Here is a 19,488-nt window from a genome sequence, read left to right as displayed (position 1 = left end):
GGCAAGTTGAAAATTATGCATAGGCCACCTCCTTTGACTGCCCTGAAGGAGCTCCTAAAACTAATGTTCCATGTAAATGATTCCCGTTGCTCCATCTGTGGCTCCTTGATGCGCCTATCACAATGACAGTTAATGACTCTCCTTTTCTGAGTGGCAAGGGGGCAAAAACGTTGCTTACTGTGCCAACAAATGTTATATTTATGCCCATGCTCTTCTTTTTGTACGACAACTCTAGAATTCTAGATGTCTTGGGGAAATGATTCTAACTTCTCCTTGGCAATGCATGAACCTCAGGTAATGGATTCATCAGCTAGAGTCTAAGGCTTTGGGATGCATGCATTGGCCTGCACTGGTGCTAGTAAAAACCAGTGGTCTGCAGTGTTGTACACAAGCAGAATCTAAGAACTTGCACATTTGTGGAGCAAGGAATGTGTGATCCAAGATCCCAGTCTGTGGGACCGCTTTAACAATGTTCACCCGAACATGCCCCTTCACACTTTCCTGCTCAGCATAAGAAACCTTTGTCTGAAAAGGTCAGTGCTGGATTAGGGCACCAGCAAAGTAAGGACACAAGAAAGAAAGAAAGAAAGAAAGAAAGAAAGAAAGAAAGAAAGAAAGAAAGAAAGAGGAAGGTAGGTAGGAAGGAAGGAAGGAAGGAAGGAAGGGGAAAGGATTAAAAAAAAATTGAAGCAGTCACCATGGGAAAAATCAGGACTTTCTTATACACCAGTACATATTTCCCCCACATTTTGTGTTCTTCTTTTGTTGCTTATCCCCATCTAAACCAGCGGCATCCTACTAATGTAGATTGAAATAATGTGAGAAAATCAGATCCTGCCATGAGTCACACATGACATATGTGTAGATGCATTTCATCATACATATAAGTTTTATGTCATTTTGAGAAGTACATTCTTATTTTCTGGTTTTTGTTTTGAATTACACAAGAGGGGGCACACCATAATCTTTTCCTTACTTAGGGACTCTAAAGGTCTTAATCCAGCCCTGAAGAAGATATCATAAAATGCCCATCTGATCAGAAGTTGCATCAGATCACCCAGGCTGTTTTTTTACAAGGTGCATCTAAACGCCTGACGTGCCAAAAACACATATGATTTGGGAGATCTTTGATCAGATCATTTAAAATAACAATTTAAAAACAGCTAGGGGTGTTTAGGAATCAAATTGCCTCCTTGGGCAGTGTAGTTTCTGGGGCCTATGCAGTGCCTAGGGGCAGTTCAAATAAGCCCTCCAGATATCCAAATAGGTATCCACATGTACTTGACAAATATGTTTGAATATAGCCAGGGCACTGAGGTCATCAGACCCTTGCATAAGATATGGGAGGTATTTATCCTTCCAGGTTGAAGTATAAGTCTCTTGGTCAGTATAAGGGCTCATAATGGCAACTTTAAAATTTTGCACCCACCACAAACTCCACTGGGATTGGTTCCACTCAGCAATTCCCAAGTGGAGCCAATCTCTGCTGAAAGTGGACCTACTTTTGGCAGGAATCTTTGTAGCCTTGGCTTAGATTCAAACCATTTCTGGGGATGGGGAGAAAGAATTGGGGGTGCCTATGATACTTCCTTTGATGATGAACCACCTGCCATCATATAACGTCAGGTGATCAACAGGTGGATAGCCAAGCCCGGCTGAAAAACTGGTCCACAGAAGATGGGTCAGTTCTGAATTGAGCCCACTGGTTGGATCCAGTCCGTCACCCTGTCTTATCCTAGGACTGCTAATTTTAGTCAGGGGTCTTTGGTGAGCGACCACCTGCTAACTACATACTTATTAACATTTGAACTCTAAAGGTGAGTGAAACAAGACAGGGCTGACTGTAGGCAGATGGGTGACAGCTGCCATCCAAAATAATGTGCCTTTTGCTTTGGCACTGCCCCTTCAGTTTCTTCCTTGTCCTTTCGTGGGTACAAGCACAGCCAGGTCCTGGTGAGTGACAACACAAGGTTTCCCCCCCCCTCCAATGGTCAGACGCCTGAATTGCTTTAAAGGTCACATGAATGTGCTAAGTGCCCTTGAGGCATCCCTGACTTTTTCAAACTTGAAAATTCCTGAGCCAATTGATTGCTCAGGAGCCAATGTATTGTTTTGTAAACTATATCCCCTTTCATTAAAAACCAAAAAAACCCACACCAATTTTAGTCAATTGCAGCAACTGTCAAAATTAAGGGGAATAAGGGGTTAAATAATTGTCTTCTGAGCATACACCAACAACCACTGCCTTTGAGCGCCCAGCTTAATGAATGCAGAGTGCGCAGGTGCAAAATTTGATGCATACATTTGTAATATCCTTGTCCTGAAGCTCTCCCTGGAATACATCTGGGCATTATGATCTGGGGAAATTGGTATTCTGAATTTGTCATTTTTGAACTTCATCAGGATCACCATGGGGAAGAACATCAGTAAAGAGGAAATTTGTGCTGCCCTTTTCTATACTTCATAATTGTGGCATTAAGGCTTCAGGCCATTCATTCCATCAGCACTCAATCCACTTCATAAGGGAAGTTGCACTCACCACTGCCAGCGAACAGAAAGGAGAGTTGAAGGCAGAGTTGATAGAGAAATCATTTGATTTCATTCCTGATCACAGTAAGAAATGCTGAAGTTCAGATGCTTCCATCTCCATTGGCGCCAAGCACTCTCAGCCTTAATTAAAGTTAACGAAAGCTGAAACTGCTTGCCCTTTTTTGAAAACTGAGCAACAGCAAAGGTGTCCTGGCTGCTATTAAATATACTACGGCTGGTGCCCTTCGGATGCTTTGGGTTACAGCTCCCATCAACCCCAGCTTGTATTTCCAATGGTCAAGGATGATGGGAGTTGTAGTCCAACAATATTTAGAGAGTGCTAAGTTTGGGGTGGCTATTCTTTGTATGAAAACCATAGGCATATCTACCTCACAAGGCTGATTAAGTTTATTTGAAAGTAATAGTTTAACTTCTGCAGTTTTAGAAGGAACCAACAGCTTTATGAGTCAGTTAATTCAACGACAGTAGAAATACAAAAAACAAAACAAAATATCAATAGCATAAATTGAGACAACTGAAAAATTAAAACAACATAAGAGAAAGGAGGCTGCTTTGGTAAGAATCTGCTCTGATCAAGGATACATGTTCCAAGAAGCTACAAACATGGTCATACTGAGGCTTGAATGAGATGTCCTTTGAAATGTTGCACCAGCACATCAGTCTTTTAAAGGAATCTGGAAAGACCCATGCAATCAGCTCCACTTATATAATTGTGGGCCTTTATATCGGGGGGGGGGGGGGACAAGCTTTGGCTTTCCAGGTGCTGCTGGACCACAACTCCCATCATGCCTGACCACCAGCCACAACTAGCTGGGAATGGTGGATATTGAGAGTCCAACAACTTCGGGAAGGTGGGGGACACTGCTTAACCATGCCTGCTTTATATGTTCAGAAGTGCCTGGCACTGCCCAAGAGTTTGAAGAAACCAATAAATATTGAGATTTATAAATGGACAGCGTAGTCTGTTAGGTTTAGTCATCTACACAGCTCTCTCCCAAGCCAGAGCTCTGGCTGCCCTGTGGGAAACCTGACCTGATCTAGTCTCAAATAAATTTGGGATGGGGCTGATGTTTAACTGGGTTTTGAAAAACCCTATATGGTCAGGAGTAGGGTGTGGGAAGGCGGCACTTCATCTCCCCCCCCTCACCACACTGCAGAGAGTAGGAGGGTTCAGTCTTGTTTGGTGTTGCCTGCAGGAAACATGCTGACAAAGCAGACCACAGCAGGTTCATCTCTCTTTCTCTCTCCCCAAAAGTCCTGGGATTAAGTCTCCTCTTCCAGCCTTTGCAGATTTGGCCAACTCCTTTTCAATCTTGCTGGGATCTGCCTCCCCAACACATTTCCTGAAGGCATCACATGGTGAAGAAGACCCCTGCAGCTAGCCTTCTCAGTGACTGATCCCAGACTTTGGAACTCCCATCCCAGGCATAGGCAAACTCGGCCCTCCAGATGTTTTGGGACTACAACTCCCATCATCCCTAGCGAACAGGACCAGTGGTCAGGGATGATGGAAGCTGTAGTCCCAAAACATCTGGAGGGCCGAGTTTGCCTATGCCTGCCCCATCCTAATGAGACTCACTCCTTCTTGTCCTTCTGCCAGCAGGTGAAGACCCTTTTAATGTCATTTTAATTTTTTTGTAAGCTGCTTTGAGTCCTGGTCTGGGGAAAAGGTGGCATATAAATAAATATAATGATGATAATAACTATTATTCTTATTTTTATTAAACCCTCTGCTCAACAGTTGATGATTGGAGGGTTCAATTTTGCTCATTTTGACTATGCCCATGTGCTGGGCACTGGCATATACAAAGTGCAAAACAAGGAAGTTTGAAAGCCCTCTGTTTTTAAACAATGGCAGACATTTGAGTAAAGCAGGGGTGTAGAGACACTGTGAGGAAATGGGTGGTTTTAAACAATGGCAGAGAGCCATTGTGGTGTAATGGTTAGACTGTTGGATGGACTATGACCTGGGAGACTAGGGTTCAAATCTCTGCTCAAGTTCATTGGGTGTTCATGGGCCATTTACCATATCTTAGCTTAGCCTACCTCACAGAGTTGCTGTGATGATGGAATGGGGAGAAGAACCATGAATAACGCCTTGAGCTCCTTGGAAGATAAAGGTTGTATATAAATACAACGAATAAATAAAATAAATACAATTTGAGTGGAGCAAGCAAGCGAGCCATAGAGGGGGAAATGGTGGCTTTAAACAGCAGTAGAGGTTTGAGTAAAGCAGAGTTGGAGAGAGACACTGAAAGGAAAATAGTAGCAGTTTTAAACAATGGCAAAGGTTTGAGCAGAGTGAGCAGGAGGAACTCTTGAGGCAGACAAAGTGCTGGTTTAAAATAAGGTTTGAGGGTGAGAAGGGAGTTGGGAAAGGCTCTGTTGTGTTAGCTTTTTGGTGTTAGCTTTTGTGTTGTACCCATCTCTGGTATTTCTCCTTGTTACCCTCAGTGTTTCTCTCTTCTGAATCCATTCAGATCTCTCCTGTTGTTTTAATCACCACCTTCTGACTCCATGAATCTCCTTTCTCACCACCATGCCACAGCTGCTGCTGCTGTGAAACGTGCTTTCTCTTTTGCTCCCCTAGCCCACCCTGCAAACCCAGGATTGTGATGAGGCATTACAAATCCTCCAGCAGGGGGCTATGTGATGACACCCTTACATTTTCATTATATGTAAGACTAGCGCTATGGAATCTGCCCATGGAAAAACCCCTCCACCAACATGGTATCATGTCTAATGGATATTATTATTAATAATAATTTATTATTTATACCTCGCCTGTCTAGCTGGGTTTCCCCAGCCACTCTGGGCGGCTTCCAATAGAATATTAATAAAAAAAGTGATAAAACATCAAAAATTAAAAACTTCCCTAAACAGGGCTGTCTTCAGATGTCTTCTAAATGTCAGATAGTTTATTTCTTTGACATCTGATGGGAGAGCGTTCCACAGGGCGGGCGCCACTACTGAGAAGGCCCTCTGCCTGGTTCCCTGTAACCTCACTTCTTGCAGTGAGGGAACTGCCAGAAGGCCCTCGGAGCTGGACCTCAGTGTCCGGGCTGAGACAAACTGGAACGTGTCCAGAGGAGGGCAACCAAAATGGTCAAAGGCCTGGAAACAATGCCTTATGAGGAACGGCTAAGAGAGCTGGGCATGTTTAGCCTGGAGAAGAGGAGGTTAAGGGGTGATATGATAGCCATGTTCAAATATATAAAAGGATGTCACATAGAGGAGGGAGAAAGGTTGTTTTCTGCTGCTCCAGAGAAGCGGACACGGAGCAATGGATCCAAACTACAAGAAAGAAGATTCCACCTAAACATTAGGAAGAACTTCCTGACAGTAAGAGCTGTTCGACAGTGGAATTTGCTGCCAAGGAGTGTGGTGGAGTCTCCTTCTTTGGAGGTCTTTAAGCAGAGGCTTGGAGGCTTGACAACCATATGTCAGGAGTGCTCTGATGGTGTTCCTGCTTGGCAGGGGGTTGGACTCAATGGCCCTTGTGGTCTCTTCCAACTCTATGATTCTATGATTCTATGATTCTATGATGGGGGTGGAGATGCTCCTTCATATATACTGGGCCAAGGCTGTTTAGGGCTTTAAATGTCAGCACCAACACTTTGAATTGTGCTCGGAAACGTACTGGGAGCCAATGTAGGTCTTTCAGAACTGGTGTTATATTGTCTTGGTGGCTATTCTCAGTCACTAGTTTAGCTGCCGCATTCTGGATTAGTTGTTAAAGAAGTGCCTAGCTATACAGAAAACAATATAGGACAAAAGTTGTTACTGGATACTGCCTGACTTAATTTTATTTATTTATTCAACTTACCTGTTACCCAATAACAATAATACTCTGGGAAATGCACGAAAAACAATTGAAGCAATTTTAAAACTCCAAAACCCACACAAGTAAAATTCTATATGGCAGCAGTAATGTTAAAAACAATCATTTTAAATCAGAGAAGAAATCTAAAAATCATGGCGAACAGCAATTAACCTAAGGCGTAGGAAGTTCCACAGAACTAAATAACCATGTGAAAACACAGTGTGGAGAATTGCTGTGTATATGGCTGTCTGTTGATGTTTTGTGCTTTGAAACATTTCTATGGCAATGTCAGAGCACAACTGTCAAAGTCCAAGGCCTTGTGCTGTTCATATGTTGCAAGACTGCTTAGTGGTGGCTTCTTGGTGACAGGTTCTGAAAGGGGAGAAAGAGGCAATCACTTTTAATATTGATAGACAGGGTCGGGATCAGTAAATTTTGATTGGTCGGGGGGGGGGGGAGAGACTCTGATTAGCTGTATATTCAAGCCAGTGAAGAACAGGCAGTTAACTGTCAGTTGGGAGATAACTGTCAATTGGAAAACAAAGTTGGGGAAGTAAGTTGACGAGGGAGGTGTGAGGCAGAGGCCAGAGAAAGATGAGGTGAAAGTGGAAAGATGAGGCCCGAATATTAAGCTGTTCATTCCCAGTGTGTAAACAATACTTTGCTGGTAAAGATCAGAAAAAGGAAGCAGGTGGCTGAGTTAGGCTAGGAGGTTGCCCGGTGCAAATGTCTTACCACAACCAGATTTTTAAAATCAGCCAAACTACAAGCAGCCGGAAGTCCAACTGGTGAAGCTATGGGATCACAAGCAGACTGTCCTTAGTAGCTGCAATGGGTTGTGAGTTAATTCAGCTGTGGTTTAGAGAATTTGGCTTGAGGTAAAAGCTGTTTAACTGCGGGAGGCAGTGGAAGACAGGAGTGCCTGGTGTTATGTAGTGTAGTTTCACCCTGGGCCAACAGGGGGATACTGTATATAGTTTTCACTCAGGTCTGTAGATAGTTTTCACTCAGGTCCGCGTCTGTTATTTTAGGCGGGAACTCTGGGCTGTTGTGGTTACAATGTTGACAGCCGGCTGCCTATAAATACAGGCCGGCTGAGCTGTTCGCAGTCAGTTCTATTCCAGCTTACCATAATAAAGAGCTACTTGAAGAAATCGCTGTGCCGGCTGCTATGTCAACCCACGACTTAACACTGGCGACGAGGATGGGATGGATGGACATCAGAGCACAGCCAGATGCGGCCAGCCTCTGAACTGAGCTGAATCACTGAGCTGAATCACAGAGCGAAATCACTGAGCGAAATCACTGGGCAGAACCAATTCAGAGCTGACTGTTCTGGCTAGAGCACTGTGTTCCATCCATCGCCCTTCACGCCGGCATCGGGATCATGGCTTCACTTGTGCCTCTACCGCTTTTTGCGCCAGCCTCTGAATCATGGGACTCCTACCTCGCTCGGTTCGACTGCTACCTCCAAGCCAACGAGCTGACAGAAGTATCACAGGAGCGGAAGCGGGGCCTATTCCTCAGCCTCTGTGGGCCTGAGGTGTTTGAGACGGCCCGAGCGTTGGTTGCGCCTGAAGCAGTCCAGGCAACACCATGGGACACGATCCAAGAGAAGCTCCGCAACCACTACGCACCAAAGCCGTCCAAGATTGCTGCCCGCCATGTGTTCTACCACCGGAACCAGGCAGAGGGGGAGTCAATCAACAACTACACCACCGCCCTGCGACAGGCTGCAATGCACTGTGAGTTCCGAGACTTAGACGATGCCCTGATGGATCGAATCGTCTGCGGGGTCCGGGACATCCATCTGCAACGGCGCCTCCTAGCCAAGCCAGACCTCACGCTACAGAAAGCCATTGAGGAGGCTGTGGCCTCAGAAGCTGCTGAACGCTCCGCCCAGGAGATCCGCAAGTCCAGCAGCCCGCGTCTTGCTAGGGAGCCAGTTCCGGTGCATCATGAAGAGGCCAGCAGTGAGGAGGCATCCTCCAGTGAAGACGATGACGTGCACCAGACAAAGCGGGAGCGCAGGAAGTTCCAACAGAAGTCCAAGGGCCAACCGGAATGTGCTGGCTGCGGAGGCAACCATTCCCGTGCCAAGTGTCGATTCAGAGACGCCATCTGTAGGAAGTGTTCCAGAAGGGGCCACATCGCTAAGGTCTGCCGATCGGCTCCGTCTGACACCCCCCCTTCATCGACTCGCAAGTCCAAGTCTTCACTCCAGTCTGCCAAGGAAAGTTGTTTCGCTCTCACCAACTGCCGCTGCCCGTCTGGAACCACGATTGGCCAAACCGACTCGCCTACGCGACGCAAGCTGAACGTCACGGTGCTCATTGAAGGAGCTCCATGTGACATGGAGATCGACACCGGGTCTGCCCTGTCCATCGTGTCATGGAGCACCATCAAAAGACTGGTACCCAGAGTGTCCAAAAGGCAACTCGACTCTCACCGCGTACACCTGAGAGACTACCAGGGAAACGACATTCCCGTGGTAGGCGTTGGCCGGTTCCGGATCGCCTTCAAGGATTTTTCGGGCATGCTCCGGTTGGTGGTGGTCGAAGGTCAGCGGCCAAGCCTCCTAGGGCTAGACTGGTTTGATGCCCTCGGCCTGGAAGTCACCGGCATCAACTGCATCTCTAACGCAGAGACTGAGGGTCTGGTCAAAGACTTTGCCGAGGTTTTTGACGGCACCTTGGGCCAATATACAGGTACGCCCATCTCCTTTAGCCTTGATCCACAAGTCGCCCCCATCAAGCTAAAGCCACGCCGGGTTCCCTTTGCTCTCAAGGCTAAGGTGGACGAACAACTGGACAAACTGATCGCCCAAGGAGTTTTGGAGCCGGTTGACCACGCAAAGTGGGAAACCCCCATCGTCACGCCTGTCAAGCCAGATGGGTCGGTGAGAATCTGCGCTGACTACAAGTGCACGATCAACAAGGCACTTCAGCAGCACGCTTACCCGGTTCCTGTTGTCCAACACCTGCTGCATTCCCTGGGTGAGGGTAAGGTCTTCGCTAAGCTGGACCTTGCCCAAGCCTATCAACAACTGCCAGTCGATGATGCCACTGCTGAAGCCCAGACGATCGTCACCCACCGGGGGGCTTTCCGTTGCCGCCGGTTGCAGTTCGGGGTGAGTGTGGCTCCTGGCATCTTCCAAAGCCTTATGGAGCGTCTCCTGCAAGGGCTTCCGGGCGTGGTACCATATTTTGATGACGTCTTGGTGTCTGCAGACTCACACCAGCAGCTGTTCGAGCGCCTCCGTGCCGTGCTGACCAGGTTCCAGGAGGCCGGGCTCAAGGTAAAGAGGGACAAGTGCCAGATCACCGTTCCACAGGTAGAGTTCCTGGGCTATCTTATCGATGCCTCCGGTCTTCATCCAACCACATCCAAGATCCGCGCTATCCAGCAGGCCCCCACCCCAAAGAACAAAACGGAGTTGCAGGCATTCCTGGGGCTGCTGAACTTTTATAACATGTTCCTGCCCCACAAAGCCACAGTGGCTGAGCCTCTTCACCGACTCCTTAGCACTAAGACGCCTTGGGCCTGGGGTCATCGGGAGACGGCGGCCTTCAACGCGGTCAAGGCTCTCCTTTCTTCAGACAGTGTGCTGGTACAGTACAGTGAATCCAGGCCGCTGGTCCTTGCCTGCGACGCCTCACCTTTTGGCATCGGTGCTGTCCTTAGTCACCGTTTTCCAGATGGAAGAGAAGCACCGCTCGCCTACTTTTCCAGGACACTATCTCCGACGGAACGGAATTACAGCCAGCTCGACAAGGAGGCATTAGCACTTGTGGCTGGAGTGAAGAGGTTCCATGAATACCTCTATGGCAGGACTTTTGACCTCATCACTGACCACAAGCCACTCCTGGGCCTCCTCGCCGGTGATCGTCCAACTCCACCGGTCCTCTCACCACGCATGCTGCGATGGACTGTTTTCCTGGCTGCCTACCACTACCGGCTCATCCATCGCCCGGGGAAATCGATGGGCCATGCCGACGCCCTCAGCCGTTGCCCTCTTCCAGCATTTGTGGAAGACCCGGCTCCAGCTTCATCGCTCCTTCTGATTGAGGATCTTCCGGCAGCGCCTGTATCGGCTGCCACTGTGGCCTCCGCATCTGCCCAGGATCGCACCATCAGCCGGGTGCTCAACTGGGTGTGGAGGGGGTGGCCACAAGGGCCTGTTGCATCGGAGTTCCAGCCCTTCGCAACCAGACAACATGAACTCTCAGCTCATCGCGGCTGCCTGCTGTGGGGAGACCGCGTCGTGATTCCCCAGGGACTCCGTCAGCGTGTCCTGGAGGCTCTGCACGTTGGCCACCCGGGAATTGTCAAAATGAAGGCGTTGGCTCGGTGTTACGTCTGGTGGCCTAATATGGACGATGCCATCACTGCCTGGGTGTCCGCCTGTCAAGCGTGCCAGGAGTCGAGGCCTGCACCACCGGCAGCTAAGGGACACACCTGGGAGACGCCAAAGACACCCTGGTCGAGGGTGCACATCGATCTGGCTGGCCCCTTTCACGGCCGGACCTTTATGGTAGTGGTGGACGCCTATTCCAAATGGCTGGAGGTCGCCCTGATGCCCTCCACCACTACCGAAGCTGTCATCCCGGTGCTGCGAGGCCTGTTTGCAACGCATGGGTGTCCTGATGTCCTTGTCTCTGACAACGGACCGCAGTTCACGTCAGGCACGTTTGAGCGGTATCTTTTGGGACTGGGCATCCGCCATGCCCTAACGGCACCCTTTCATCCATCCAGCAACGGGCAAGCGGAAAGAATGGTGCGCTCGACAAAAGAGGCACTGGCGCGCCTGGACCGGGGAGACTGGCATGAGCGGGTCGCCGAATACTTGTTCGTGCAACACATCACCCCTCATGCGGCCACAGGGAGGAGTCCTGCTGAACTGCTTATGGGCCGCCGCCTCAGGTCACCGCTCGACCGGCTACACCCAGACTTTGCCGTGGCTGAACCCCCAGGCTGTGCCAACGCACCACGGTCATTTGTCCCAGGAAACCAGGTCTTTGCCCGGAACTATGTGGGGGACATCCCTTGGGTGCCAGCCACAGTAGTGGGAGTCACTGGACCTCGCTCGTACCAGGTGGCACTCGAAGACGGACGCTTGTGGCGACGGCACATAGACCAGCTTAGGCGCAGGGTTGGGGACTTGGACACTACCGAGGTGCCCCCAACTGCGCTTGCGGCTCCAGAAGAGACACGTACAGATGGCGAGGCCCCACCTACACCTCCCTCGCAAGCTGCCAGCGTGGAGCCGAACCAAGCCGTTTCAGAACAGACTCAGACCACTCCACTTGCGGAGGCTCCACCCACAGCAGCGGATCCAGGGGAGTTGGTTCCAACGCCACCTAGGGTCGCACCACAGCCTCAGCGAGAACTGTGTGGCCCTCCGGACTTGGCTACCAGTCCCCGGCGGTCTGGCAGAGTTTCCAAGCGCCCAACTTATTTAAAGGACTATGTTGTTGGACAGGTATCACTGTTGGTCTAAGTATGGGAAATGTAACCGATATGCTTTTGTGCTTAATTGAACCATTACGCGTAGTGCTGTATATAAGGAAACCATTACGATTGTAACTAACGCCTTATCTCGGTGGGGAGGGGTGTTATGTAGTGTAGTTTCACCCTGGGCCAACAGGGGGATACTGTATATAGTTTTCACTCAGGTCTGTAGATAGTTTTCACTCAGGTCCGCGTCTGTTATTTTAGGCGGGAACTCTGGGCTGTTGTGGTTACAATGTTGACAGCCGGCTGCCTATAAATACAGGCCGGCTGAGCTGTTCGCAGTCAGTTCTATTCCAGCTTACCATAATAAAGAGCTACTTGAAGAAATCGCTGTGCCGGCTGCTATGTCAACCCACGACTTAACACCTGGTGTGCTCTGTTCCATGGGGTCACAAAGAGTCGGACACAACTAAACGGCTGAACAACAACAAAAAGCTGTTTAGAGGCTGGTGTCAGCAACATTGTCTCTCAGTCTGTAGAAACTGCCATAAAGTGCATGCAAGACACCAGTTTTAATATCAGTATTGCCTTAAATACGCAAAACCCTTTAATAAACAATATTCTCAACAGGTCATACTATATCCAGTGCTGGTGTCCATCTCATGCTTAAGCCTACTGCACCAAGCTATGAGGAGGATTTTAAAAGGAATGAGCAACTGTGGAAAAGGGTCACCTTGAGGAACTGAATTATTGTGGCAGGGAGTTCCATGGAACCCAAAATATAAAAATTAGAAAGCACGAATACCCAAACTTTATAAAAAGTAAGATAGTTTTCCTGTACATGGTGGGACTGGTCTCTCCCCCTGATAATGCCAGAGATTTTAAAAGTGGAGCTTAAAAGATAAGTGAAACTGAAGAAACTCTTCTCAAGTACTGAAGAGACATTAAAAGGGGGTGCCATGCAAAACAGTCTGGAGGAAGCATTCCATAAATGGGGGTCACTTCTAAAAAAGCTTTTTGTCTTGTGGCCACCCATTTTATGTCAGCTTGTGAGAATCCTCTGTTGGTGATCTCAGGGTTCAAGTGGATTCGCCATGGTCCCAAGTTGTAAAAAAATATTTAAAGGTCGGAGCCAGCACCTTGAATTGGACTAGAACATTGCAGGAGCCAACGAAGATGAAAAAATGCTGGCATAATATTACTGCAGTGTCTAGTTCCAGTTAGTACTCTTGAAGCCACATTCTATGCCAAATGAATTTTCTGGACCATTTTTAAGGATAGTCCCCACCTACAATGCTTTGTAACAATCTAACTGTAAAAAGTCTCCACTGTTCTCACATCATTTTACTGGTGCTTCTGGCCTATGATGAAAGCAGATTATGCGTTCTCCCTCTGCATCTCTGCTACTTTGTTCATTGTCTCTCAACTATGCTTCTAGAGCAAAAGCACCAATTTGCACCACCAATCAAATGTGTTCCCTGAAAAGAAAGGCGCCAATGAGAAAGAACAGTTGCTTCCATTTTCATCCTGATCTCTGTGGAGCAATAATGGAGTAAATAAAATATGTTTCCTCACTCGGAGAAAAAGAGTTGTGAAGTAGAAAGCCAAAGTAAATATACTATACAGGGACAAATAAAAGGTGTCTGTGAGAAACAATTAATTGGCATGTTACTAGCACATGGGGATTTTAGTTCCAAATCTCTTCTTCATGTTTATATAGTCATCCTGATGCTAAACCTCACCTTCAAAAATCATGCCCGGAAGAGCTTAGATGCTAAATGTTACCTTCCTTAATGACCAGCCTGGCTGGATGAGGCTCTCCAAATTGTGCTGCTATGCTGCAGAGGTTCACTTCAGGGTGATTAGATGGATGCCTGGGAGGAGAGGAATTTTTTCACTTGGTGCCTAAATAGATGTAATGAAGGTGCCAGGCAAGCCTCCCTGGGGAGAGCATTCCACAAATTGGGAGCCACCACAGAAAAGGCAAGTTCTCATGTTGCCACCCTCTGGACCTCTCAAGGAGGAGGCACCTGATGAAGGGTCTCAGATGATGATTTCAGGATCTGTGTTGGTTCATATGTGGAGAGGTGATCCTTGAGGTTCCAGTTCTTCATCCATAAAATGGGAATAAAGACACCTATATCAGGATTATTGTGAGGAAGAAAAAAGTTATATACCAGCCTGTCAAGTAGAAGTGTTCAAATAACACAAAGAGGCAGGCCAGGTTTAGGTTACACAATTGTGGTTAATGTCAGGATACACCCTGGGGCCCAGGCAGCCCCCGGGATGAGATGAAACCTCTCTGGGCGCCCTCCTGGTGTTGCACTGTTCCTGGATGTCCATAAATCATCAGTCCCAGCATGCTCCAGCGACACGTAGCAAATGTCTACGTGCACACTCACTCAGCAGAGATCATGTGCTGGTCGTCTAGGCTAACCTAGAGGCAAGGTCTGAATTCAGTCCGAGGTCGAAGATGCAGTATGGAGGCAGTCCGAAGAAGCTGAAGCTGGATGCAGGGCGGGTAGTCGGGTGAGGTCAAGAGCTCTGGCAGGATAGCAAGACAGGGTTCAGGCAGGAACTGACAACCAACGAAGTTGCTCCCACAACTTGGGACTGAGGCTGCCTGGCTTTTATCTGCCCCAAGGCACAGGGTGGCCCCAATCCTCAGGTGACTCGCCTCTCCTGGCCTGGAGGCGAGCACTCCTCCTGCGGGAACTTAGTTCCCTCCGCCTCTCTGCCCTGAGCCTCTGCAGCTCAGGAGAGGCTGGAGGGTTACCGGACCCAGAGGCAACCTCAGCCTCCCCTGACGGGGCTGAGAGTGGAGCTACTGCAGGCAATGAGTCCTCCATCACCTCAGGAGCCAGAGCAGACTCAGCTGATGCCTGCACCTGAGGATCCAGCAAAGGTGGGGACCCTTCAGGCTCATGCCCCAGCCATGGCTCAGCTAGTTCTGGAGGCAGGGAATCCTGTGCAGGCTGGGATTCCTCAGGTTCAGCATCCGAATCCGAATCCCAGGCCATCACAGATCAGCAGAAACGAAGTGGAGAATTGTGGGCTCATTCTAAGTTTTTATTCAGCAATATTTACAGGACAAACGGTCAGGGCGTTCTCTCACTTCAGCTCTGAGAGAGAACAGAAAGTAAAAAATACACAAACACAGAAAGCAGAAGAGACAAGGCTAACTTCCGTTCTCAGGCTTTTCCAAGCCTAGAAAATAAACACAGGCAAGTGATGTAACAATCACACACCCAGCAACGGAGGACTGATATACTAACAGTTCTATCTCATGGAGAGGAATTGAGCTTTTGTAAAGTTATGTTATGAGATGTGCCAGATTCTGCAACATATGAACTGTATTGTACCATAATGAAATTGTCCGCAATACAATTTGAGGAAAGAAAAGGGAATTACCTAGGATGGTGATTAACTAGAACATCAGCAGTGATAAATATTTATCAATTTTATTCACTGGGTTTCTAAAATCCAATTAAAGCCAAAACCCAGTTGATATTTTGTTCATCACCTTTTCTGTGGCTCTCAACTGCGTAACTTCAGAAATATTAACACAAATGTGACTGCATGGATATAGGTAATTGTCAGGGAACTGCCATCGGAAGGAAGGGAGGTGAAAGGGCTCACACAGGTTGGGAGAGACTCAGCAGCTGAAGAGGGAACCAGTAGGGGGAGAGGAGGTGAGCTGAGGGAAAGTGAGCTGGAGGGATGGCTCAGAGACACTTCCAGCGAAAACAGTGGGGAGGTTTCAGGACCTCCTGTAGGGACACCCACTCCTCACCGGAAACTGTCACGCAGAGAGTCCAGAAGACGTGTTTCCGTTAAGGAGCTTTTATGTTGGAAGCGATTCCAAAAGCAACCACTGTCGGAATCTGCCAGCGACTGACGGAGCCATGTTTAAGGGGCTCCGTTACAGACAGAGGTTTGCAAACTTGACCAGACTCTGAGGGACTTGGATTTTACACACAAGCAGCTCATCGTCCCATCACAGCATTCCGACAGTCTCCGTGAGCAGCTTGTGCAGGAGAAGGCATCATGAGCAACCCAGCCGGAACCGGAGAAGCAGGAGCTGGAGCGGGTCCAAGCCTGGAAGAAAGGTACCGGGCGTTGGAGGTCCAGCTAGCGCTGCAGACGGCGAGGCTCGAGGAGAGGAGGGCTCAAGATGCAGAGAAGGGGAAAACCACCCCGCTCGCCAGAAAGTTGCCAGGATTGGTACAGAAGTTTGGGGGGGGAGCCCAAGGACTATCATACCTTTAGGACAGAGATGCAATATGCCCTTAATCTGCAGTTTGATGACTTTCCCAACGAGGAATCGCGGGTGGCTTTTGTGATTGGGCATCTCGAAAAGGGGGCGAAAGACTGGGTGAGGCCCCTGATGGCAACGAATAATGACATCCTGAAGGACACGAGGAAGTTTTTTCGTGCCATGGATCTGATGTTTTCCAGCGATATTGAGCAGGGAGTGGTACGCAGACAGTTAATGGCGTGCAAACAGGGGAGCCGATCTGTTCGTGAGTACTGGACTGAGTTTACCATGTTGATCCATAAATTGGGGTGGGATCTATCGGCGGAACCCATTCAAATGCTCTTTGAAGAAGGGCTTTCTTTGGCTGTGAAAGACGAACTTTCCCGGGCGCCCAGGGCGGAGTCTATGGACCAGCTGACCAAATCAGCGCTGACCATAGGAGCGCGCCAAGAGGCGAGAGCCTTGGAGAGGCGGGAAGGGAAGGGGGAACGTTGGAGGGAGCTTCGCATTCCAGAGATTCCAGAGCCACCGTTCCCGCCGGGAGAGCCGATGGAAATTGGAACAGCGCGCGCGCGCGCAGTTTCAAAGCCCAGTGAAGAGCGGAAGAAGGAGGGGAAGGGCGCCAAGAAATGTTATCTCTGCCAACAGCCAGGTCATTTTGCCAGAGTCTGCCCCCAAAGAAAGGAATGGCAAGGAATGGCGGGAGCTGTTGGGGAGAGGGAGGAAAAGGTACCGGAGCAAGTAAAAGCCAACGCCTGGCTGCCACCGTCAGGGCACAGCAGCCAGGCCAAAGAGCAGTGAAAGTGCCCACGCCGGAACCTCCTAAACCCGCCCTAGTGATAGAGGTGTTACTAGAGCTGCCTAACGGACACCCACTAAAGATAAAGGCGCTATTGGACTCAGGCAGCTCCTGCAATTTCATGAGTAAGGAGTTTGCTGCTGAGCACCAGATACAGACTATCCCTTTAAGTAACCCTTTGCAGGTGACCACGATCGATGGAAGGGAGCTGCTGGGAGGAGAAGTCAGCCAGCAGACCGTCCCAATGATAATGAGGGTAGCAAGACACACTGAGCTAATAGCGTTTAATGTGGCTACCTTGGGAGGAGCTCCCATTATTTTGGGGATGAGCTGGCTAGCGTTACATGATCCGCTAGTGGGCTGGCATCAGAGAGTGGTCTCCTTTGGGTCAGCACATTGTCTAGAACACTGCAAAGAGCGGGAGGCTCAAGGAGGGGCCAGAGCCACTCTAGCAGGGACGGAAGTAACGGAGAAGGGGAAGGTTCCCCAACAATACGCCGACCTGAGCAACGTCTTCAGCGAGAGGGAGGCAGACAAACTACCCCCACATAGACCCTTTGACTGTCAAATCAATTTACTCCCTGGGGCACAGCTCCCTGTAGGCAAGCTGTACGCCATGTCAGACAGAGAGATGCAGGAGCTAAGGGAGTTCATTGACAAGAACCTGAAGAGAGGGTTCATCAGAGAGTCCAGGGCGGTGGGGGGCAGCCCAGTGTTTTTTGTGGATAAAAAAAACACGGACAAACCTAGACTTGTAGTGGACTTCAGGGCCTTAAATGCAGTGTCAGAACCAGTGACTTTCCCGATGCCCAGAATTGATGACATTTCGACAAGGGTCAGGAAGGGAAAGATTTTTACTAAACTGGACCTGAGGGGGGCGTACAACCTGATACGAATAAGGAAGGGGGATGAATGGAAAACCACCATGTTCACCCCTTTGGGGGCATTTGAATATTTAGTTATGCCCTTCGGCTTACAAGCAGGCTCCGCGTGCTTTCAATCGTTTATGAACCACGTCCTGGGGCCTTTGCTTTACAAGAATTGTGTGGCCTTCTTAGATGACGTGTTAGTATATTCAGAGAATGAGGAGCAGCATGTAAAAGACGTCAGGGAAGTGTTGGGCAGACTGCAAGCCAATCAGCTGTGGGTGAAGCTAGAGAAGTGTCAGTTTCATGCCAAGGATGTGGAATTCCTGGGGTACCGCTTGTCGGACAAGGGATTGGCCATGGATCCTGGCAAGGTCCAAGCGGTACTGGAATGGAAAACACCGAAAACAAGGAAGGATGTGCAAAGATTCCTTGGATTTGGAAACTTCTATCGGAAGTTCATCAGAAATTTTGCCCACTTGACGGCGCCCATTACGGACTGTCTCAGCAGTAAGAGGAAATTCGTTTGGATGGCGGAGGCGGAGCGAGCTTTTGAGGAGCTGAAAAGGGCGTTCGCTTTGGAAGAACAGCTCCTGCATGTGGATTTACAAAAACCGATGCGAGTGGAAACGGACGCATCAGACCGGGCTGTGGGGGCGGTGCTTCTGCAGCCTGGCAAGGAGGAGTCGGAGTGGAGACCGTGTGCCTTTTTTTCGCGAAAGCTGAACAAATCTGAGAGGAACTACACGGTGTATGACCGAGAACTACTAGCCATTCATGAAGCGTTCAGGAGATGGAGGCATTTATTAATTGGGGCACAACATAAGGTGCAAGTGTGCACAGACCACAAGAACTTAGAGTATTGGAGAACGGCACGAGTGCTCAACCAACGGCAAGTGAGATGGGCCCAGGAGTTCTCCAAATTCCACTTTGAAATTTGTTATGTGCCAGGTCCAGAAAATGTTAGGGCGGACGCTCTCTCACGCAAACCTGAATATTTGGAAGGGGAGGGGGCACCCGAAGAGAGACATGTCATCCCAGAGGACCGCTGGGTGTGTGGGGCGGCATTGGTGGGGCAAAGAGAACTGGTAGAGGAAACAGAGAATGATGAATACGCCCAGAATAAGCTCAGAGGTCTTAGGGGTGAGGGAGAGGAACCAGGGGGTTTCGAGGAAAGAAATGGAGCTTTGTATTACAAAGGGGCACTGTATATCCCTGAAGGAGACTTAAGGGGGAGGGTACTCAAGCAGTTGCACGACAGCCCCACGACGGGGCATTTTGGACAACACAAAACCATGTGGTTGGTCACCAGGGGATTTTGGTGGCCTAAGGTGAGGGAAGATGTACGGGAGTATGTAAGAGGGTGCGAGCAATGCCAGCGAGCCAAAGGGGAGAGGCGGGCGCCGGCGGGGCTATTAGAACCCTTACCAACCCCAGAACGACCTTGGGAGGCAGTGTCGATAGATTTTATGACTGATCTGCCGAAGTCCAAGGGGAAAACAGCCATCATGGTGGTGGTAGACCTACTAACAAAGATGTGCCACTTTGTAGCCTGCTCGCATGCAGTCACGGCGGAAGAGACAGCGAAGTTATTTGTAGAACACATTTTTAGGTTGCACGGGGTGCCATTGAGGGTGGTCTCAGACCGTGGAAAACAATTTACTTCCAGGTTCTGGAGGAAGCTCATGAGCTTACTGCAGGTGGAGGTCAACTTTTCGACTGCCCGGCACCCTGAAAC

General features: G+C 49.1%; 1 long non-coding RNA gene across 1 annotated transcript; it reads right to left on the bottom strand.

Annotated features, from left to right (window-relative positions):
• Positions 1 to 6,818: 6,818 nt before the first annotated feature.
• On the bottom strand, positions 6,819 to 14,889 carry LOC308476411. Its single transcript, XR_013985862.1, has 2 exons — positions 12,254 to 14,889; positions 6,819 to 7,295 (listed from the first exon to the last, which is right to left on the bottom strand). It is a non-coding gene; the product is annotated as an uncharacterized lncRNA (long non-coding RNA).
• Between the last annotated feature and the right edge of the window lie 4,599 nt (positions 14,890 to 19,488).

This window comes from Podarcis pityusensis (genome assembly GCF_964106645.2).
Source record: "Podarcis pityusensis genome assembly, chromosome: 1".
NCBI lineage: Eukaryota > Metazoa > Chordata > Lepidosauria > Squamata > Lacertidae > Podarcis > Podarcis pityusensis.
This window is presented reverse-complemented; position numbering and strand designations above follow the sequence as displayed.